At 41.2% G+C, this 24,150-nt stretch overlaps 1 long non-coding RNA gene across 1 annotated transcript in view; it reads left to right on the forward strand.

The window, feature by feature from the left end:
• The window catches only part of LOC149469896 (uncharacterized), a 57,153-nt gene that overhangs the window by 719 nt on the left and 32,284 nt on the right, over nucleotides 1–24,150 (forward strand). The gene's annotated exons all lie outside the window — the stretch shown is intronic.

A 24,150-nucleotide genomic window follows, 5' to 3' on the forward strand; every position in this document is an offset into this window, starting at 1 on the left:
GCACGCACAGACTTTAACATGGCTTGTCCTGAAGAATACCCGAGTCCTCAACTGTGCATTCCTGTTTATAGAGTATCCCACTCCCTTTCCTCAACTCTACCCATGTTCTCCCAAACAATAAACAAAAAAACACTCCTAGATTGGTCATTGAAGAAATGTGTGAATGAGCCTACAGTACGTGCCTGGCAGTGGGGCAAAGCATTTGGGGAAGACCTGGACAGTATTCCTGTGGCTCCTACATAGGTTTTGCCAGTGTGCTGGTTGGTTGTTCTATATCATTACATGGATTGCACCAAGTAGTTGATTTAATCAATAAATAACTGTTACCACTAAAAAGCAATAGCTCATACTGCGGGTACAGCAAATCCAGCCTGATCATGTAATTTTTTTTCTTTGTTGTGCTGAACAAACATTTTTGGAAGGAATCTACTGTACACCCATCCGCCATAACTTTATGACCACAGGCAGGTTAAGTAAATAACAGTATAGAAAGTCAGTGAGCACTCAAAGAAAAGATGATTATGTATGGGTAAGCTGCTAGCACTAAAGGACCGCCCTTGGTATCCTCAGTAATAATAAATGCAGAAAAGGTGCAGTGCTTATATGAGCCAGTAAATTACATGCATATTGTGAACATATATCTGACTGATGTGAATAACAGAATAGGCGGCAATACCTAATATGATCACAGTGAGGCTCTATGATCAGCGCTTTGGTGAAATTAATGTATGTGTATATATATATATAAATATAAAAGAGGTGAAAAACCAGAAAAAAAATATTCTGAAACAAAGGACTGCAGACATAGTACAGAAAATGACCAGAGACTGCAGACACTTTTCTTCGGAAACTTTCTTTAAATCCACACCAAAATATTTCCTGTTACATCAACATTCCGTCTGTAGAGAATTGTATTCCACTTAAAATGTCTTCTGTTCCCTCTTTTTTTTAATGAAAATCCACCAATGTTTCCTTCCATGCACAGACATACAGGTCCCCAGTAATTAAGTAAATAACACTGATTATTTTGTTGCAATGGCATCTGAAAGTCAGTGGGATATATTAGGCAGCAAGAAAACATACTGTTCATGAAGTTGATGTCCTGAAATCTGTTTGTTGTGTATGGGGCTGCATAGCCACAGACCCATCAGGTTGCTCATGTTGACCAGTGTCCTCAGCCAAAAGCACCTACGATAGGTACTTGAGCATTCTGATTAATCACATTCTCTTTCACATCATGTGGATGGCCGATTGTGTGTGCACCTCTTACCTGGGGAAGAGATAGCACCAGGGGCGGACTGACAACTCATGGGGCCCCCGGGCAATAGGGGATCATGGGGCCCCTGTGTCCTTGCCCAAACTCCAAAAAGCCTATGAAAACGGTACCAGGGGCATCTCATGGGGCCCCCTACTGACCCGGGCCCTCCTGCAGTGCCCGAGTTTCCAAATGGTCAGTCCGCCCCTGGATAGCACCCAGTACATTGTAGCTGACCAAGTACCCCCTTCCATGGAAACAGTATTCTCTAATGGCAGTGGCCTCTTGCAGCAGGATAATGAGCCCTTCTATATTGCAAAAATAGTTCAAGAATGGTTTGAGGAACCCAATGAGGGTGAGTTGTCGACTTGATCTCCACATTTTCCAGATTTCAATCCAACTGAGCATCTATGGGATGTGCTTGACATCAAGTCTGATCCACGGAGGCCCCAACTCACAACTTACAGGATGTAAAGAATCTGCTATTGATGGCTTGGTGCTAGATACCACAGCATACCTTCAGAGGTCTAGTGGCATCCATTCCTCAATAGGTCAGGGCTGTTTAGGTAGAAGAAAGGGCTGTTTTGATGGCAAAAGGGGGGCCTAATCAATATTAGGTGGGTAGTCATAAAGTTATTGCTGATCTATGTATAATTGATGGATTGATTGTCATTATGTGTATAGCCAGCATATGTATTATGTACATGGGTGTCAGACTAGCACAGTTTGGTATATCAATTCAGCTGTGACATAGTGGTTAGTAAAGCAAAGCTTCTTTATTTGCATTGGGCATTTAAGGTTTTGTGGCTGCTTGGCTGTAAATGTTAAGCCACTTTGTAAAAAATATACATTGTAATCCCTGATTTGTGTATTGTATTACTTTGGTTATATACACGTATGTCTCAGGTTGTATAGCAATCTTCAAGGAAGTATAGACATTTACGAAAAATATGGGGTAAAAAGGGTATCTTTACGGGATTAAAAATATAAATGTAGCACCCTTTTAGTTTAGCTAGGGGGATCTGGGTCCTAATGGTTAGACAAGAGCTGAGTAGAGGGGTCAAATTTTGGTCAGGGCTGAGAGGCTCTGAAGGCCAGCCCCTCTGGAATTTCCTCCTGCCTGAGGCTTTTGGAGGAAGGCCTTGGAAGCAGTGGGTGGATCTGAGGAGTGGCTGGCTGCATTCTTGAGGGATGTCAGCCAACCCCAACAGAAGGCTTGGCAAGGGGCTGGGACACCCTTGAAGGTGTTGGACCCTGCTCAGTAGCAGGAGAGTTAGAGTTGTAATGTGGAGAGGAAAATGTGAGGCATAGGAAGAAGGCTGCCAGGAGGCCTAGTGGGATGGGGCCTGCCTGCGAGCACGGAGATGGAAAACTTAGAGCTCACTGGCCCCCTGAGAGAGCACCACCTGTATGGCAGGGAAAGGGCAGCCCAGCTGATAGGCCTGGTAGCAGCAGCCAACCTGCAAGCGAGTGGTACAGCAGAGAACCTGAGTGAATAAACATGCACCCCCTGGCCGGAGAGGGGAAGGAGCACTCTGGTGGGAAACCAGATTAGCCCCCTACTAGTGACTGTTCACCTCATTAAAAGGGACAGGAGCAAAATCTCCTTGTCAGGAGAATATCCAGAATGCTGGGTAAAGAGGAGAATTTCATCTAGGGTCTGGGATGGTACATCAAGGAGATGCTGGCTAACTCTCCAACAGAGACTGTGTTGCAGAAGAGAAGCTTGTGAATAGTTCTAGAAAGTTTGTCCTCAATTATCGGTTCCCTTGGGCATCCTATACTCCCCTTACCCTATCCCAGTTCTAATCCCCTCAATAAGCAACAAAACAAACACTCAAGAACTGATTTCTGACTTTGAATTCAAGTTTGTGTGGAGAATGCAGATTGCCTGGCTGTGCAGGACTATAGGGGGATCCAAATCAAAAGCAACCCCTAAGGGGGTAGTGCTACATGAGTTACATAGATTCAAAGGCAGAGAGGAAAAAAGTGAATCTATCCATACACATGCCAACACATGCAGCTGACCCTAAACTATCTATTTATTCTATTTTCTGCATATAACAATAATATACACAATTAATTGTTACTTTGTATTAGGCAATCCGTTCTGATGGCTGATGCTTGCTATTGTAATGATCGCGATGTTTGGTCAGGGAACACAGACATAGCTGCTTCCATCTTTCCATTCACAAGCTCTGTGTGTTCCTCCAGCACATGGCTGTGTGAGCTTGTTTCCTGCGTCATCCCATTTCCTGCCATCATCCCTTCCTGTTCAACCAGCCCTTTTGAACCAGTTAAACAAGTTCATTAGCATTAACATAGAGGAAGCCAAACTACTGGCTAAAACTCAAAATTAACCCTTTCTTCTAGATGGTAGCCAAAATTGATTATTCTCTCTCTCTTTCTATTATATATATATATATATATATATATATATATATATATATATATATATAATATATAATAAAAATAGCCATGGTAATACATGTTTTGGGACAGGGCCAGGATTGTACAGCATCACCAATAAAAAAGAGGCAGAAAATGGGTTTACACTTCCTTTGGCTGATCACCTAGATGATTTCACAATCAACATTTTGATGTTACCAAGGCAACATAGCTGCATCACAGAACAGAATAATTTCACACTACAATTTGGCAGCTAGGAAAAAAAACAGACATCTAGGATTATCAATGAATACATATCCAATATAAGTGGTTGCGTCCATTATAAACGCAAGTATGACAAGGAATAAATAATCATATTTAGAACTGTCTAAATAATCAAGTAATCTCTGTATAAATATTATTATACCAACATACACAAACATTACAGAACATATATACTGTAACTGCACTAATAATGGCTGAAGAACATATAGTAACACAAGGAATATCTACAGTAAGATAAAATACTCTCAATCTACCAATATTTTGGAGGTCACCATAAGGATTTAATAAACTAAATTGTGCAAAAGGATTAAAAAATAGCTTTTACAAATTTGAATCATATATAGATATGTGATTGTTTAAAATTATTTACATATTGAATTCTGTAGTAATGTGTTTGACCTTGAAGAATAAATGAGAATAAAATAAGAAAGAGAACAGACACATTCGCTGAGGGCCCCACATGACAATGCACTATCATGCATTGTGGTATGCTGCATCAGAAAAATGATACAAGTCCATTTTATGTCTATTCTAGTGTATTGGTTGCCAATTCATTTGGATGGGCTACCTTAATGCAATGCACATTAATGCAATACCCCATGGTAGACATATCGGATTATGTACTAATAAATAGCCAGGATTTTCCTTAAAAGTGGCCCTTCAGTCCCAAAAATAAAATTTTGTGTCCGACTCCAGCCACAATCCGTCTTCCACAATTATTTGTTTTTATTTTTTACATTTATTTGCATTCCTTTTGTGCTGCAGGGCAGCATTTCCATCTTTCTTGCCCAGGTGTGAATGATGTTGTGCCTGATCCAGATGCGCGCAGATGTGCTGAACGGCTCTGACCATGTGCTAACATGACACAATTAGGAAGGTACAGGACTTCGTGTTAGAACATAATTTTCTGTACCTGCTTAATCATGCCACATTTTTGCACCTGTATATGAGCAGATATGTCAAGGGGCTCTGCCAGGTCCTGTAGGACAGTGGTGCCGCCAGTAAAAGAGGGCGCTAGTAATGGGGGCCAGGGCAGCAGTAAGTGATAGAGATTATAGAGACGAACGAACTATGATTGACCATTAGGTATACCCTCACAGTCCACATTGTGGCATTGCCAATCAAAGCAAATGAAGAAATATACTATAAGAGTGTGGGTAGGTTCAGTGTGGTGCGGCGGCAGTAAATACACAGAGCGCGGTTGCAGTTAAACTAAAGTACAGAAAGCTCCAGCAGCAGAGAGCCACACAGGGTAAATCTCACAGTTCAGTTCAAGGCAGAGATGCACCAGTTAAAGATGCACCAACAGCATCTGTCTTCAGAGGGCGGAATTTGACCTGTCCGGTCCCAAAGGGTAGGTTTCTGTGTAGGATTGTGAGTCTCTAGCGTGTCTTTACTCGTCTGTAACCTTTCCCTGCCACTATCACTTTTTATCACTGACAGAAGGGTGCTCTTTCCTTATACTAGCCACTTGGAAAAATGAGCACGAAAATCTGGGGGCATGAAATTATAAAGACTCTGCTGAGCCAAGATGGTTGCCAAAGGTCACCTTAATGCAAGGTAGCCAAGCGGAATGCTGCTTCCAGGAACCAGGAAACCATAGAGAAACCAGGTTTTTCTTGACTTCTTCTCCAGATTGTGATACTGCTCTGGTCAAGTGCCACCTACAGTGGAGAAAGCAGACTTCACCTATGTATACTCCCCCTCTCTTTGACTGATGATGTCCTCAGCTTCACAACATAGCAGGAACAACAACAACAGAAGTAATTGTGCATTAAGAGCATGGTTAAGGCAGAACAAGAAAATCAAGTTCACACAACATAGAAAAGCTTGCAGGAAGTTGCCCGCATTTGGACCGCAAAGGGCGATGACTTTCTTTGCTTTCAGCAGAGTTCATCTTCAGTGAACTCGGGGTCACAGGTGACAAGGGACCATGTGTGTCTTCCTTTCCCCCCTCACCTGGGCTAAAGGTAGAATCCTCAGACAAGTCAGTACAGTCTGTAGTACCTGTTGGGGTTGCCGGGACTCCTGGGTTCCCATCACCAGAGCTGTCAGACTCAAATATGTTGGAGGTCAGAGACTCAAGGTGTGGCAGGAACCAGTTAATGGGGGCCTCATGCATGGGTTGAAGTCAAACACCTCCTGGTCAGGCTTCTTGACGCAGTCACCACTTAGTATATAAGATCTCAGCATGTTTCAGTGCAGTTCTTCATGGGGTTGAGTGTCCCAGAGACCAGGGGGTCAATTCACTAAGAGTTAAATAACGACTGAAAAAATGCGGTAAAATAACGCATGCGGTAAATCTTTTGCAAATGTGCAATTCACTAAGAATTTTGTGGTAAATAACTTTTGCTTTAAAATAGCGTTATTGCACTGATTACCACATATTTTCACGTGGTAATTTATCGCACGATAACTGGTTGTTAAGGAAGCCGGCCACGGCATCCTTAACAATGGATGACTAAACAAAACATACCAGAAATTAAAAATTATGAAAAAAATAGTGTGGGGGTCCCCACTCATCCATGCCAGGCCCTTTGGGTCTGGTATGGATTTTAAGGAAGACTCCATGCTAAAATTAAAAAAAAGTTGGCCTTAGGTCTGATATTGATTTTGGGGGAACCCCACACCAAAATTAAAAAAACAAATTGACCTGGGGGTCCCTCCAGATTAATACCAGACCTAAGGGTCTGGTGAGGATCGGAGGGGGACCCCACACTGTTTTTAAAAAAAATGATGCATTCCTAGTATTTAACAATGCCCCTGTAAGGTCCTCCCATGGTAGTGCAATTTGGCCACACTCACCCTTTCATGCGGTATGCGTGAGGGAGGCTGTGGTAGGGCCATGGTTGAGTTCATGCACCTATTGTCTGAGAATAGGAGCCCGGGTGTAGAGAATGCCTGTTCACCCAAATCCAGTTCTTTCAGGTCAAAGACCTTGTATAGAACCCAGTGCTCTTCATCTTTGAACAGACACAGGTAAAACTTCCATCTTCCCCAAGTAAAGCTCCGGACACAGAGATTACCTTCTTAATAGATTTTCAGGTCTCACCTTCAGACACAGAGAAACAACTTCTCAAGTCACAGTACGACAACACAGAGGATGCAAGAACCAACACCTCAAGTTGCTCACAGTGGACACAGGGTAAGCTATAGAAACAGTCCCCTTCACAGCCCCAACAATTTCCTCTCACCCCAGTCCAGTGGTTTCCAGACTCCTACAGCCATCCATTATTCCCTTTTTGCATAGTCCCTTCTGGGTTGATGGTAACTATATCCAGAAGGGATTGTAGCAGAAAAATAGACTTTAATAATAGAAAAGAAGGTTGGTAAAGTAATGTTGCAATTTGTTGTGCAGTAAATAAAAAAAACTGTCTCTACCTTCTTTCAAAGTAACAACCTGGGACAAAAAGGGTAACTTCACTGAAGGGCCCCTTTGGCAACCTTGATATGTAACTGCTTCCAGGTGAAACACAGCACACACCCCATATTCTCTCAAGATGGGGACTTTAAGCAATCCTGTCCCACTCACATGGTTTCAGAAGTCCTTGACTGCAGTACAAAGGAACTGACAACAATTATTTTTCCCAATTGCAACTCTGTCCGCTGTCTAAAATGTTCTCCTTTTAAACCTCTGTCATTTACTGCACTATACATGTATAACTTTTAACCAATCCTCCATTAGGAATAATACATTAAAAAGCAGAGGCACTACCTAAATACAAATATATATGAATAGCACCATGCAGTATTACAAAACTCATCCAGTGTTTATGAAAAATGTACTAAAAGAATTATATATACTCAAAAAAATCTCTTGTGAATAGTGTTTGTAAACAAAAATATCCACATGTACCTATTCATTTATCCATATGTACCACTTTAAATGTGGAATACAAAACCACAGTGATAGCTGCAATCTTATTTGCATTCAAATGTAAGAACAAAGGAAAATAAACCGGAAGCAAAATATCCTCCTGTACCTATTCAAATATCCATGTGTGTCGCAAACTGGCGCATCAGAGATGGACACGGTTCCACCATTTTGTAGGCATCTCCATTTTCTTCCTTATCCTTCTCCTCCCCCCCCCTTCCTGAGAGGCACAGTGCCAGATGTGTGTGTAATGGTTATGGGTCAATGGCAGGACAAGACATTCCTAGTTTGGTGCCGAGCGGTCTGTGGAAGTTGTAGCCTTTCTGACCTAAGCCAAGATAAGGGCAGCTTTTCCCAGAGAGCCAAATCAGACCATCAGGGGAGCCAAAACATAAAATTCATACACCGTGTAACATACAATTTCATAATTCATATCTATATAATCCTCAGGCTTATCTGCATAATAAAATACCCACGGGTGGACTGTAGCTTGTGCAGATAGGAAATTATGGAACAGCATATGAATTATGAAAAGATGCTGGCTCCAGTTTAGGGTCCCGCCTGGCAACCCCTCCCTGCACAGTGGATTAGTTTGTTACTTCAGAACCACCCCCTGCCGGGAAACTTTAAAACAGGCTGTCAGCCTAAGTAAGTTGAATTAAAGACATCTTCCATTTTTCCATCGTAACAGCGGGAGATCAAAGCACCATTATGCTCTAAAAAACTTGGATCTGCTTACATCAAAGGCTTATATATATATATATATATATATATATATATATATATTAGTTACATCTTCTCTGTAAATATTTTTATTTCACCTGTTTGACCCTTTTAGTAATAAATCTTCCTTTCTGAAAGTGTTGAACTGTTTCTATAGCCCTTAATTGCAATTTACGAATTCCTGCCTTTTGAAGAGACGCTACTGTTGGTTTAAACCTCTGTATAACCGGCCTGCGGACCATTTTATACAGACGATTATTTCAATCATTATAGTGTTATAACTGATAACGCAAGTTTCCTCTTTCTCTGTACAAAAAGGAGGTGGTGGCAGCGTAAAAGGAGTTAATTGTGTAATTAACCTGACCCAGTAACAACCGCTCAGGTCGCAGGTACATAGATTGTAGTCCATTAGCTGGAAAATCTTTGTGCAGGGTGCGGCTGGGCGTGGTATTGTTACACACGTCACATCGCGGTTTGGATCGGCCAGTCCTTCGGTCATGAGTTTGGTGAGAAGGTTTGGGGTCTGAAGCTACGATCGTGACATATTGGTGGCAGCGGTTGTGGGATTGTCGCATGTTGGTGGTGGCGATCTTGCGATCCGTGACAATGTGTACTACCTAAAATGTGAAATGCACAACTCCAGTGACAATAGCAGTATTATTCGTGCTCAAATGTACAAAAAGAAGGAATTAAAACAGAAAAAAATACTTTAAAACATATCCATGTGTCCCGTGTGCACCACTTTAAATGACCAATATCTCTCTAAAGTGTCTATATCTTTACCTACAATGTGTAAGTGAACACTATATACCTTAAATGTTCATAAAATAAAATGGACAACAATATTAGGTAATTGTCTGTATGTACCAATGAGTATTGTCCATGTGTACTAGGTTAAACATGAAGCAAAATGTTTCTGGGCTATATCCTTATCTTGCTCCACTTTTTCTTGCAGTATAATTATACAAATATGCTGTCCACATATATTCAGTTTGTACACATGTACCCCAGTGTGTATCCACTCTTTTCCACTTATCACTGGTACTTTAAATTCTATATCTCCAGGTCTCATCACCACAAAAGCTAATGTTCTCACCTTGATCATAGACCTAACATATAGTAGGTCATATGTGCTAGCCCACTCTAGCCTCCGGGTGCTTTACAATCCAGTGCCATCCTCCATGCTTCTCCAGACCAGGGCAATGGTAAATTCAGAAAAGAGAAGAATATATAGTGCTCTCATTACCAGGAAGTGAGTGAGTGGCCAATTCCCTGGAGGTTTACTTGGTGGTTTTTCAAGTTTTGTATGCCAGATTCTTCAGTGCACTGATGACTTTTTAAGTGAAGTACAATAAGTTTTAGTAAAAATATTATTTGGGAAGCAGAGAGCACTATAAAGAAGATGCATGTCAAACACTACATATTCTCGGTTCTCCGCCACTTGTACAACCATTGGGAGATCACAGAAGTAAATGATCTCAGCTTATCCTCACAAGGTACTCAGACAAAGAGGCAGACCCCACAAGCCCCATTACATATAACTATTCCTGTGTCTTTGAAGTGGGTCCTTGTATGCAGTTTTCCTTCGTGTTTGGATATTACCAAGTCCAGGAAGTTAATGTGTTCCTTATCCATATTCCCTGTAAACCAGATGCCATATCTATTCTGGTTTATGATTCTCAGAAAATCTTCTAACATTTCCTGTGTACCTTCTCAGATAATCAAAATTTTATAATCCAATAAAAGGAGTGGTGTTGGGTGCCAAATATGCTCAGAGTGTTGCCAACATTTTCCTAAATAAATGGAACAGGAAGATGTTTATAACAAACATTGACCTCAGTTGAATCTGCATAGGAGATACATTAATTACATTTTGATTACCTGGGAATGTACACAGGAAACGTAAGAAGTTTTTCTGAGCAGCATAAACCAGAATAGATATGGCATCCAACTTACAGGGATGAGGAACACATTAACTTCCTAGACTTGCTAATATTTAAGCACAAAGGAAAATGGCATACAAGTACCCACTTCATGAGACAATTCATGAGAAACGGACACAATTGTGATCTGGAGTATGATTATGAAGTCAAAACAGATATATTTGTTAAAAGATTTGTGAACAAAGGAGATTGGAGAACAAAACAATGGGGATTTAAACCTTTGACATAATATTCATTGCAGCGTTCAGCAAGCATTAAAAAAAGGAGAAAAAAGTAAAAAAAATACTGGCCAATACTTCTGAGGGATTCTACGCTAGGCAAAATACTAACAAAAAAAAAAAGTTCATATATAGGAAAGCCCAAAAGATTAAGAACAAAAATTGTTCATATCTCCTTCCCCCACAAGAAAACTTTCTTAGATCAGATGTAAAAAGTGCTTACCATGTAAAACAGTCAAATATAATGAGAAAAAGAGAGCAAGGTTTCAATCTAACCATGCTCACAACCAGTGCCATACAGAAATTTGTTTCATGTGACAGTACATATACATATTAGAGTGCCCATGTGGCCTCCAACATTGTGGGTAGAACTATGAGATAACTTTCTGCCTGGATCAATGAACCCATTGATAATATCTGTAAATGCTTTAGGAAAGACAGTGTTTCAAACCATTTTTGATTATTACATAACAAGGGCCCAGGTTGTCTAGTCTGACCTAAGAGAGGAGATTTCTAAGAACGAGATCCATTGAATATATGAGTTGAAAACATTGAACCCACATGGTATGAATTTAGAAATAGACCAGAACTGTTTTATAACTAACTTTTGAAGAATAGTAATAGAATAGTAATAGTAAGCCCGTACAAGCCAGACTTTTATGTATAACTTTCTTCTTCCTTTCTCCATTTTAGAGATAATTTTTTAACATGATTTACATTTATTGTTTTTATAATCCCTAGTATTCTTTGTATATATGGGAGCAAATATTTTATATTTTTTCAGTTTTAGCCCAATGAGCGGTATTTTGAAAAAAAATAATATTTTTTATGACTATGCAATTTTAGTTATTCACTTAGGAGTTATTCTTGTATATATCATATGGTCACTAATTTATTTTCTGCAGTAGTAAACACCATTCGTGGCACAGTATCAGCACTTTATGGACAATTCTATTTTGACCATTTTTATTGTATCTTAATTCATCATATTGCATGTTTTCACTTTGGCATATATTTTCAAAGCACTCTTGATCACTAATTTTTGATGTAGAATATTGTTTCTTAGTATAAGGTATTTAGGAAGCACTGCTCCTTTTGAATGTATTATTTAGTCACTGGAGCGCACAGGGGGTGCATGTGTACAGAATGGCAGCTGGGTACATAGGTTTATATTTTTTACTTATTTGTAGGAGGTTTTATACACATAGCACAGGAGTTTTAACTATTTAGAATCCTCTAAGAGGGTCATGCTGTCTTCCTAAAGGGATCCTTACATCTGTCACTGCAAGCGTTATAACAATGATACAGATTGTCAAGAGTAGAGCATATACTTACTTTGGCTGAGCACACTCCAGACTGTCTGATGTAACATGGCATAGTTGCAAACAGACCTGAAGAAGGATGCTGTAAACTGTTAAACATGGTGTGGTTCCACTAAAGTGCCATTTTACTTCTGATATAGATGATGGACTGAGATACATGATAAAAAAGGGAAAATAGATTGCATCCCTATGGAGGAGGGAAGATGTGGGTGAAAATATTCAGTTAACTTGCAAGAAGCAGGTTTAAAGGTTTTGTAGGAAGAAGCATAGAAAATGAATGATCAGGATGCTGGGGAGAAAACTCATGGTAGGTTTATGGAGGTAATCATGGGAGAAAATGGTTAGCTGGTAAGCTTGCTGTAAGAGCTGAGGAGTGTCTCGGAAAGTAGTTACATGTCAAACAGTGAGAAGAACTTAGCATTTCTATGTACTGAAGAAATTCTGAGGTCAAAGATGCATTGATTACGCTACAGAATATGGTTAAATGCCAAAAGTGAAAGATTTATAGCCATTATTACTCCTAGGCCTTAGAAAAAATCATGGATAATATAGAAGCCTTCAAAGAAGACAATATGGCAGGCTCTGAATAATGTAAAAGGCCCTGAACCAATAACCGCAATCAAGGAACACAGCAGCAATACAGCTTCCTGATGCAGTTTAGAAAAGGAAATGGTGGAAAAGTGATAGGTAGGTGGAATACAGAGGAAGGCCAATCTTGACAATAGGTATTAGTGACCACTTGTGGTACAGAGCTTCAATGAGAAGTCTGCTAATGTAAAGTGGCATCAGAATGTTTGTGTCCAGAGATACCTGGACATACCTTCAGTTATTTTGGAGCACCCAAGAAGCCCTGAAGTATCAACTAATCAACCAAGAAGTTGGTGTTTGTCTCTGCCTCCTCCAATGCTTCACTGTTGGCTATTGAGGCCACCCATTATATGAGCAGAGAAAAGAGAATGATGCACATCAGCTTCACTACCATCTCTAACATTTCAATCGCTAATGGAGACACTTCCTCTGTTAGCCCGATTTAAACATTTTAACTGTGGTACAGTGCATAGTGTAAATGTACTATAGTATACATTTAATAAAGATAAGGATTATGTAAGCATAGATACATAGATGTCTTTCCAAGATAGATGAGCAGGTAGCCTATTAGTGCTGGAATGAATTGACAATTTGCCTGATGGTCATAGTTACTGAATGCCAAGCCAAACAAATGTGACAAAGACAAGTAAAAACTCTGAAGCTCCTTGACAGTTCTCCACACCAAAACACCACCACTGGATGACATCCCCCCCCATTACAGGTCTGGTCTATAAAAGGAGGGGCTGCTTGCCATTAGCAAAAATAGATCACATAGCTCGTGGCACTGTGTCAATAAGTTTCTGATGGATGATACAGCGCTGTGTGAGCTTTCAGTTTTATGAATGAGCAATCGGCAATGTTGGCTGTGTTATATATGGCACTGGCCAACATCGCTCATCCATACAAGTGAGAGCTCACACAGTGCTGCAGTGCTCTGTCATCCATTGGTCAGGCTGTGTGTGTATCTGTGTGTGTACAAGTAGCCACTGTGTAATCTGTCACTATTATGAATGGATGATCAGCACTGCTTGCTCATTCATAGCAGTGACAGATCACTCAACTTAGAGAGGGTGCGAAGCTCTGCGCTGCCTGTACCTACCCCACAGGAATGCTCATAACTTGGGCTTCAAAAGGGGGTGGAGCACCAGACAGCATATTGAGGTGTGTTTATGGAACAATGGAGCCACTGATCAGAACGGGACTAAGTGCTATAAGCACTTAGTCCCATAGAGAGGTAAATAGATATATATATAAAAACAATGACAGTTCTTCATTAACAAAATTTCCAGGTATTTTGTCCAATAGGTTTATTTCCTGTGATTGTCAGATCCATCTAGTGGTCATAACATGGTATTTTCCTGATTGAAGTATGGGAAAATGCTTGCTGCCATTCATCCAGCAATTTTTTTTATAAACAGGCACCTAAACACCTAAAACAGGCCCTTTTAAAATCAGTTTTAACTGCACTATGTGTCTTCACCACACTCTAGTGCTATTCTCTGTGTCTTCCTTTGACAGTGGTTGCCACTCAAGTTCCAGGATTAACACCCAGCATCATCCAACCATTTTCTGTAAGCCCATGCTGTCATGGACACAACCGCTGACCTTGGCGTAATCACTTAGCCAGATGACTCACAGTCTGCTACTGCACAAAATGCTTGCACTTTGCAAAAGCTAACAATCTATGCTTTAAATTATTAAAATGTAGGCGTAGTGAGGAATGCAGGGAGGGGAGGAAAAAGGAGGAAAGCTCCAAAGACTTTGGTGATTGTAAACATTTTTTTTTAAATACAGATAATATTGTACTTACCTGCTCTGTGTAATGGTTTTGCACAGAGCAGCCCTGATCTTCCTTTTCTTGCCTACCCCACTGCACTCCTGGCTCCTCCCCCCTGCTGAATGCCCCATAGCAAGCCACTTGTTATGGGAGCACTCATGCAGACTCGATCCCGTGTATGTCCATAGTGTGTCCATAGGCCCTGGCCCCTGCTCCTTCCTCACTGGCTGTGATTGACAGCAGCAGGAGCCTGCTGCTGCCTCCTTGTCCAGTGAGAGGAAGAGGACAGATAGAGCCACTGCTTTCAGGCACAGAGTTGGATCGAGATCAGGCTCCGGTAAGTATTTAGGGGGGGCTGAGGAGGGATCCTGTTCAGAGAAGGTTTTTTACCTTAACACAGAGAATGCATTAATAGAGCAGAATAAGAAACATTTTTTTTTTAAATTATACTTACCTAGGTGGATGCAGCATCAGTCCTATGTTGCATCTGTCCCCCACTGGCACTGAGAACTCAGCAATCACATGAACGCTGATCACTGAGTTCTCATCATCACTGTGAGCAGAGAGCAGCCACTGTCAGTCACTGTTCTCTTCTCTCCCCTCCATGGATTGTGGAGGGTAGGGGGCTGCTGGCTCAGGCTCTCAGCGACTCACTGAGAGGTTGAGCCAGGTGCCATTCCAGACTCTGGGGTGAATCCTGACCATATGGTTGCGATCCTTCCCCAGCCTGGAATGGCTCTGTGACAGCAGCAAACAGTGGGCTTTATCTTTAGCCCGCTGTCAGCTGAAAAAGGTTCACAGGCGTGCAGAACAAACTGCACTCCTGTGATCCATAGAAGAGTACAGCCAAAATAGCTTTGGCTGTACTGCTTCTTTAAGACAGAAAACCTTTTACGTTTACGATAACTTTAACTCCTAACCTTTTTTTTTTCTTGCATGCTAGTCTTATATCAAAAATGAGGAGGTTACTAAAGTTACAAAAATTCTCATACGACAGAATACAGCTTCAGAAGTGATGCAATATATTGTAATGTATTGTCATGTATTTCTTTTCCGAGCATGCGGTCTTGGTCACTCAATTTTTTTGGACGGTTACTGTGCTGATTAGATGAAAATTGTTAGTTCTGGTATCGTACGATTTTGAGAACTTTTCATGCTTGTCCCTTCAGATTATTTTGCATGAACTGTCATGATTGCCTCTCAAAAGCTGTGAACTAATGATCAGAGTACCGGACAATTTCTCTGAAAGCAGTATTTTTCGTCCGATTTTCTCATTGTGTGTATTAGGCTTTAACCTCCCTGATTATAACTTATAATTTAATCATTTAAGTGATCCCTTAATACCTGCCCTATTCTTCCTCAACACTTAACCCCTAAGCCTACCAATAACGTAACAACTAAGCTAATGTAACAACTAAGATAACTAAACTTTAATTCAAAAAATATTTGGTCTTTTTGCAAGAAAAATAACAAAAGTGCCCACTTTATTCTTTTAAAAAGTGCTTTCAGTGGGGTTTTTTTTGCATTTGATCCTGCTAAGCATTGAAACAACGATCAGTGGATTCCAGGTTCAGTGCTTAGGCAAAGCAAGCTATTTGTACATCCTCGTGCTTCAGTTACGGAACTGGAGGAACAAGTGTGGTGACATAACTGTGACAATTAGGCGCAATAGAGATATGGAAGCTATACGTGACCACCATCTTGTTAAGGTCTCAGCCATTTTGGTCTCATGAGCAATGTTCCTATTCTTCCCCCCTACCTTTTTGCAAACTTTGGAATTTGTAGCTGTAAGTTGTAACAAAACTTCAAAAGCGCCTCTTAATTAAAACACAAATAGATGCAGCTCCAGAGCTGTAAACCGCTAATTAGTCTTGACAGGATGTCTGTTTTCCAACCACTTTCTTCTGCCCTATCGTAAAACAATAACTCAGTCCAGCCATCACACATGACCTGTCAGGCCATTAGAGCTCTAGGAATGCAGATCATGCCATAAAACGTCTATTCCACATGTAACAATTCCACATACAATTCATAGAATTCAACAGGAATAGGGCACATTATTATTAGGTATATATTTGAATAGGGAATATCCTACCGAACAAACCAAGGTCCTACATGACTATGTTGGCACATAGGAAAGGGGAGAAAGCAGTCTCTTCCCTCCTGGGTGACAAAGGTACGCTGTGTTTGGTATCCCTGGGTTTGAAAAATAATTCTTACTTTTAATCTGCCAGTTGCTAGAATACCACCTGCACATACTGGAAGTTATTTATATTTGTATGACACTGTAGTTGGGACTTGGTCATAAATTTGGTGACCTCCTATCACCCATCCCCTAAACCAGATGATTGGTCAGTTGTTCTCCCCCTCTGATATCATAGAAAAGGACTGATAGGCCTGGGGAAGGGGAGCTCTCATTTAACATTAATCAAGAAACATCTTAACAGACTTGAGAGCCAAGGCAACATTTTTGCTTGGGCAATTGGACTCTGCTAAACCAGGACTTTGCAAGTATTCTGCCTTCTTATCTCCTGTCTTTTATTTCTCTATTGCTTTATTGTTCTCTTTATGTCTTGGTAACATCTTTTTCTGTAAATATTTTAATTGCACCATTTTGACCTTTTAGTAATAAATTCTATTTTGAAAAAGTTTTGAAACTGTCTTCCGTCACAATAACACTTGTGCTCAATTAGGGGAATTGAAAAAATGACAGGAGCCTGCGGGGAGAAGAACCTTGAGATTCAGTAAGGGGGAAGTGGATGATATTTGGTGTGGGGGCTGCGGACTCTGACCGGTTTAAATATTTGTGTAACCTGAAACATGGACAGAAAGATGGACTTAAAAAAAAAGTCTAGGTTTTTTTTTTTAAATCAGAAATCATACTTCGATTCTGCATCTGTCCCCCTCCAGTTCTAAGACTGAGAACTGAGTGATCAGACACCGCTAATTTCTCAGTTCTCAGAGCTAACTGAAGTGCTAGGATGTGGAAGGGGTGGGATGGCCTGGCTCAGGCTCTAAGCAGCTTGTTGAAAGGCTGAGCCAGGTGCCGGTCCAGAGATCTTTAAAGTCGGGATCTTTCCCCAGCCTTAACTAGCTGAGTGACGTCAGCTGTACCTCTCCTTTAACTTTAAATTCCTGTCCTGCTAAAAATTCTTCTAATCTCTGATTACATTCAGGTCCTTATAGAGCACAATAATCCCATCTCCACAAAAATTGTTTCATACGTCATGTAATAAGCAGTTGGTTATTTTCATAATGCATTCTTTGACCGCCATCTTGTGGAAACTTACTATTATTACCTCATTATACTCTAAAATAAAAGTGACAACAGCATATTTCTATTGAACTGTAAAACTTGTTCAAATTTGAGTTTAAAAAAAGACAGCTGGGTTAAAATAAAACTGATCTTCATGTTATTACATTACACTCCACAGTTTTCTTTTTCTGATGTTGTTTCTGCCTTTTTATTGCTATCCACTAGATATAAAGCTGGACAAACAAAAAGATCTGTGCAGGATAAATAAATACACTGCTCAAAAAAATTAATGGAACACATTGAAAACACATCAATTCCTTTATTATCCAGGAACTGCCTGCATACTCTCCCCACATGAGGCCAGGCATTGTCGTGCACCAGGAGGAACCCAGGACCCACTGCACCAGCGTAGGGTCTGACAATGGGTCCAAGGATTTCATCTCGATACCTAATGGCAGTCAGGGTGCCATTGTCTAGCCAGTAGAGGTCTGTGCGTCCCTCCATGGATATGCCTCCCCAAACCATCCCTGACCCACCACCAAAATGATGTTACAGGCAGCATAACATTCTCCATGGCTTCTCCAGACCCTTTCATGTCTGTCACATGTGCTCAGGGTGAACCTGCTCTCATCTGTGAAAAGCACAGGGCACCAATGGCGGACCTGCCAATTCTGGTGTTCAATGGCAAATGTCAATCGAGCTCTATGGTGCCGGGCAGTGAGCACAGGGCCCCCTAGAGGATGTCAGGCCCTTAGGTCACCCTCATGAAGTTTGTTTCTGATTGTTTGGTCAGAGACATTCCTACCAGTGACCTGCTGGAGGTCATTTTGTAGGACTGTGGCAGTGCTCATCCTGTTCCTGTTTGCACAAAGGAGAAGATACTGGTCCTGCTGATGGGTTAAGGATCTTCTACGGCCCTGTCCAGCTCTCCTAGAGTAACTGCCTGTCTCCTGGAATCTCCTCCATGCTCTTGCTCATGCTACCAGTAGTGACACTGACCCTAGCCAAATGCAAAACTAGTGAAAACAGTCAGAAGAGATAAATAGGGAAAATAATGTCGGTAGCCTCCACCTGTAAAACCATTCCTGTTTTGGGGGTCGTCTCATTGTTGCCCATATAGTGCACCTTTTGTTAATTTCATTAACACCAAAGCAGCTGAAACTGATTAACAACCCCCCCTGCTACTTAACTGACCAGATCAATATCCCAGGACTTTAATTGACTTGATGCTATACTGATTAAAAAGTGTTCCTTTAATTTTTTTGAGCAATGTAGTTCTGTGCAGTAATCCAGTGTGAAACAGTTCCTCTGTGTAGAAGCTTCAAGTTATTGTTGCTCTCTCTTCTTGTGCAGGTTGACTGGTCTTGCATCCTCCTCTTGTACTGTTCTTCAGGTGGTCTATAGTGTTTGGCCTGCCATAGCTCTTTTCTGTGTACAGACTCTGTACAGCACAGTGATGGTGTCATCACTACTCTTACAAGGTAATAACTGGGTTTGCAAAGTCATTTGGTGCATACAAAGTTGATTTATATCCTTTGTGGCTATTGGGGAATATATTTAAAGTTTACCCTACCTGGTTACTGATAAGCTCAGTTAAAAGTAACTATGAGGTAGTAGATCAAGATTTTTTGGCTATAAAACCAGCTTTAAAATAAAAGGAGATATTTGACACAGGCAACTCAATCTTAATCTTTCCAGGTAAAAGTATGTACACTGCTCGGGGTGAACAACTCCTGACGAGCTTTGCTGCAAGCAAATGGGTTTCCGTCTTGCTCCTTGTAGTGTGCTGAACCAGACAACATTGCTTTGAAACAGTTCAAATATAGTTGGCTTGGTGCAGTGCTCTCAACAAAAACATATACTAAACTCAAATATACAGAATAAAAAAAAAATCCACCTAAACTTGCCAGCTTGGTGGTTTATGGTTTACAATGAAATTTGAGTTTTACAAGGTAATAGCTGAGAAGAGCAGATTACTAATTGTAAGCAAATAGCACCAACAGCAGTCCACCAATAGTATACAAATAGCACTAGCAAGGTTTCTACTATTTTTAGGATTTGTTTTACACCTTGCACTGAAGTTATTAGTCTACAATGTTACAAAGTAATAGCTGGCAACCACCTGTAGCACTTTTTTTTCCAAATGAAAAATAGTAAAGCAGTGCAAGTATAGTTGGGTTGGTGCAGTGCTCTTAACAAAAACATATACTAAACTCAAATATCCCAAAGACAAAAAAAAAAAAAGAATTGACCTAATCACTCCCAGCTGTTAACACTTTCTGCTATGCAGTTTGTCTGTGAATGACACTTACGGTTGCTGACTCACTTGACTCAAATCATTGTAGGACAGTCTCATACCATAGTCAAGGGTATCTCTTTGGCTGGAGTTATTTGCATTGGTTGTTCTGGACCAACCTGAGTCCTTAGTAGGCCTCTTGCTAATATTAAAATAAACAAAGTGCAGCGCTTTATAACAGGTTAAGAAGTTCGACCTCAAAAGTTCGACCGAGAATCGATCTATAGACACACATAAATGTTCATAGGATCAAATAGGCAATTAATGAACACAGCTGGAAATCGGATCCGGGAAATGGCCAGAATGCGCACTCACCGACCGCACATAGGAAATGCGCGTTTATGTGTATCCAATCAAACGAATGTCGATATCCCACAGAGAGAGATGTCCTCAATCGATCTGCTGGACTAATGGATCAATCACGGCACACGTTCCTTCCAGGTACAGGTATCCCTCCTCTGGATGATATGTAGCTGTGTCTGCCGACCCCTCAGTGGGGGGTAAGGAGTGGAAAAATACTCATGGTGTAGTATGTCAAATATTTATTGATAAAAGCATTTAAAACCTAGGTCAGTAATGTCACTGGCAATGTGCCAGAGAACACATGTATAAAAAATTAGAAAGTAAGTTACTGACCCTTAAAAGCAAGCACCCAGACCTCCTCGTGGTCTGGGTGATAAAGAGGCGTCACAGGCTGTCAGTTCCTCCTGAGGCCTTTCGTGCTAAGGCACATCTTCAGAGGGGATGCTGAAGATGTGCCTTAGCACGAAAGGCACGAGAGCGTCACAGGCTGTCAGTTCCTCCTGAGGCCTTTCGTGCTAAGGCACATCTTCAGCATCCCCTCTGAAGATGTGCCTTAGCACGAAAGGCCTCAGGAGGAACTGACAGCCTGTGACGCCTCTTTATCACCCAGACCACGAGGAGGTCTGGGTGCTTGCTTTTAAGGGTCAGTAACTTACTTTCTAATTTTTTATACATGTGTTCTCTGGCACATTGCCAGTGACATTACTGACCTAGGTTTTAAATGCTTTTATCAATAAATATTTGACATACTACACCATGAGTATTTTTCCACTCCTTACCCCCCACTGAGGGGTCGGCAGACACAGCTACATATCTTCCAGAGGAGGGATACCTGTACCTGGAAGGAACGTGTGCCGTGATTGATCCATGAGTCCAGCAGATCGATTGAGGACATCTCTCTCTGTGGGATATCGACATTCGTTTGATTGGATACACATAAACGCGCATTTCCTATGTGCGGTCGGTGAGTGTGCATTCTGGCCATTTCCCGTATCCGATTTCCAGCTGTGTTCATTAATTGCCTATTTGATCCTATGAACATTTATGTGTGTCTATAGATCGATTCTCGGTCAAACTTTTGAGGTCGAACTTCTTAACCTGTTATAAAGCGCTGCACTTTGTTTATTTTATTTATACCGAAGGTGGTTGTAAATATCATCAGTGCTATTAGCTGCTTACTTGATTATTCTATTAGTAGCGCTCACTTTATTGCATATTATCTCTTGCTAATATTGATCCTAGGACTCTCACACATTGGATATTTGTTGCCTTTGGTCTGGCAGACCTTCACACTGCTTGGACACAGCTTCTCTCACCTTGGTTTATGCAAGAGGAGGCATCCACCCAATATTTCAGTACAAAGGCCCACATGGCAACTGACTTCAATATCAGGGGATCTTCTGACCTCTGTGGAGTTTGTGGAATGCCTACTGTCTACCCCCAAAGCTTCTTGTGTCTTTCTGGAAACTGGAAAATTGCTGCCTTTTTTTCCTCAGCATGGTCATTTGTCAAGCCTGTTCCCTGCACTTCCTTTTTCCAAGGTGCTAGCCCCTGATCTTTCTGTTTTGATAGCAGGATATTGGGCAACTTTCTTCAGAAGGTATGGTTGACTCATGCTTGGTCAGCCAACATCCATTGTTCTTTGCAGACCTGAGATTTGGGAGGATCCTAAAACTCCCGAACTGAGCTATGAAACCATCTCAGGAGCCTGGTTACAACTTTTGTCCTGTTTATGGTTTTTTGTCTTCCCCTGGACAAGCTCAAGGGTCTTTGCTCCCACATTCTGACTTTGCTGTTTAGGACTAACCAACTCTGGATTTTGTGTGAGAGTCATGGATCTAATGGTATCATCTTCAAGGTAGTCCCATATCCTCATTTCTGCTTCAGACCATTGCCATTCACCATTCAAGCAGTGTGGGACATGGGGCTGCAATCTGTGCATTGTCCCATTCTCCTTTTCAAAGGGACCAGGCTTGTCCAGATATGGCAGAATCTCTTCTGCTTAATGTCTTGGTGGTGCTCCTTACAAACATCAGCCATTAAGGCTTGGGAGAAGTCCTAGGTGCTTTCTTGGTACAAAGGAGATGGCCGACAAAGAAAACGCATCTCCCAATGAATGTTCTAGATCAAAGAACATTTTGGTTATTCTGCCAAAGCTAGACCTCTCATCTGAGAGGTCATCTAATGTGGATTCTATTGGATTATGTAGTATTGGTGGTTTGCATCAAACAATAGGGGGTATGTATCACAAATTACAGGGGAGAGGATCTGCTTCTGACCTGGGTGGGAATTCCCACTTTGGCCCTGACTGCCGTGTCACTCTCCAGAATGGCAAATTGGTAGGCAAAATTTCTTCAGTCATCGTCATCAGGACTTTGGAGGCTGGTCCTTCTCCTGATGTGTTTAAAACTTTTTTCACAGATGGGGGAAGCCAGATATGGCCTGACTTAGCTTCAGTCATGAGGTTGCCTTATTGTTGCCATTGCTTCTGCATGGATGAATTCCACATTGGACAGGATTATGGCCTCTTATTGTCCTATAGCACTTTCTTCTTTATTCACCTTAACTAAAACTTTGTTCTGGCTTCTCTCTGTCCTGCTCTTGTTATATGGAGATGGAGCTCCTTGTGACCTGCTAGTTACATGGGCCTATTGGTGTTTGTTTTCTGTGTTGCCCACCTTTCAGTTGGACTGTTTAAGATGCCCTATGGTTAAACTAAATATTCTGTGTACAACTAAGGTAATACTAAGATAATAGCATTTTTGACTTACCAATAAAATCAATTTCAAAAGATAAATGTCCCCCCCCTCTCTTCTTTATGATCTCTCTTTCTACAAAACTGAAGATTGTTTTGAGTGGATGAGTTTTATAGGTTTTGTCCCTGTAGCTTTGTGTTTTGCCAATGTCACTTGAAGGTAGCTGCATATAACCCATGGTGAAAGACTAAATATCTTGTTTCCTGTATTGTACTCCAAGAAATGTATTTCACTGATGAATCAAAATTATTTTTTTCTGAAAATCTTAATAAGCCATGTTCTAGGTCCTGGAGCCTGGAGATGTTGTACAAATATTTGTTGGAATGAGTATCCATTTCTAAGTCCATGTCTTAGCTGGTATCCAGACGTTATTAGTTTCAGCTGTCAACAGGCCTTTTTATATGTGGGACAGCTGATGCTTAGGGTGCTCTCTCTTGCTGTCTCTGCAGTGGAAGACTGCTGCTGGGTGCAAAGAGTGATGACAGAAAATTAAATAGAAGAGCTGACTCTCATTTAGGAACCTATTAGGGGGATCCCTGTTAGTCAGGAGCTGCTGACCTTAGTTTAGTTATTGGCTTGGACAAGCAAATGTTTTGTTTGTTTTATACTAATGTAACACCCCCTGAACCCTGGAGACAGGGTGGCTCACGTTTCACCTCCGGGTGCAGGTGGTGGGGCATTGTGGGATATGAACGGATGTAGAAAGATATGCATGAGTAACTTTTAGAATAAACAATAGAGTTTTTTATTGCTCACTCAATGAACTTTTAGGGAGAAAGGGGTAGGGGTTCAGGACACCCAGGACAGCAACTTGTAGACTCCTACAAAAATAGTAGTACAGAAAAAAGTCTTTAAGCTGATCCAGTGTTCTGCTCCTGTTTAGTAACAGCTGTCTCCTTTAGCAACCATGACTCACAATATACGCAGAAATAGACTGGACAAATCCATCTGGCCACTTTCCGAGACTCTCCACAGCTTCACTCTATGTCAGGGTAACCTCTAACACTTCCTCTCAGGTCCTTATCAGATCCTTCTGTGTCCTCTGACAGGCTGCAATTACAGAGCCTTGAGCAAATAGTCAGGCCTCAGGCTTCAGGTGTAGTCACACAGCTGCTTCACATACACCCACCCTAGGCTAGGGCCTGGGTAGAAGAGAGCGATCACTT

The sequence above is a fragment of the Staurois parvus genome, unplaced genomic scaffold, assembly GCF_062004578.1.
Source record: "Staurois parvus isolate SC_StPar_1 unplaced genomic scaffold, SC_StPar_1.0 ptg000058l, whole genome shotgun sequence".
In the NCBI taxonomy this organism is placed as follows: domain Eukaryota; kingdom Metazoa; phylum Chordata; class Amphibia; order Anura; family Ranidae; genus Staurois; species Staurois parvus.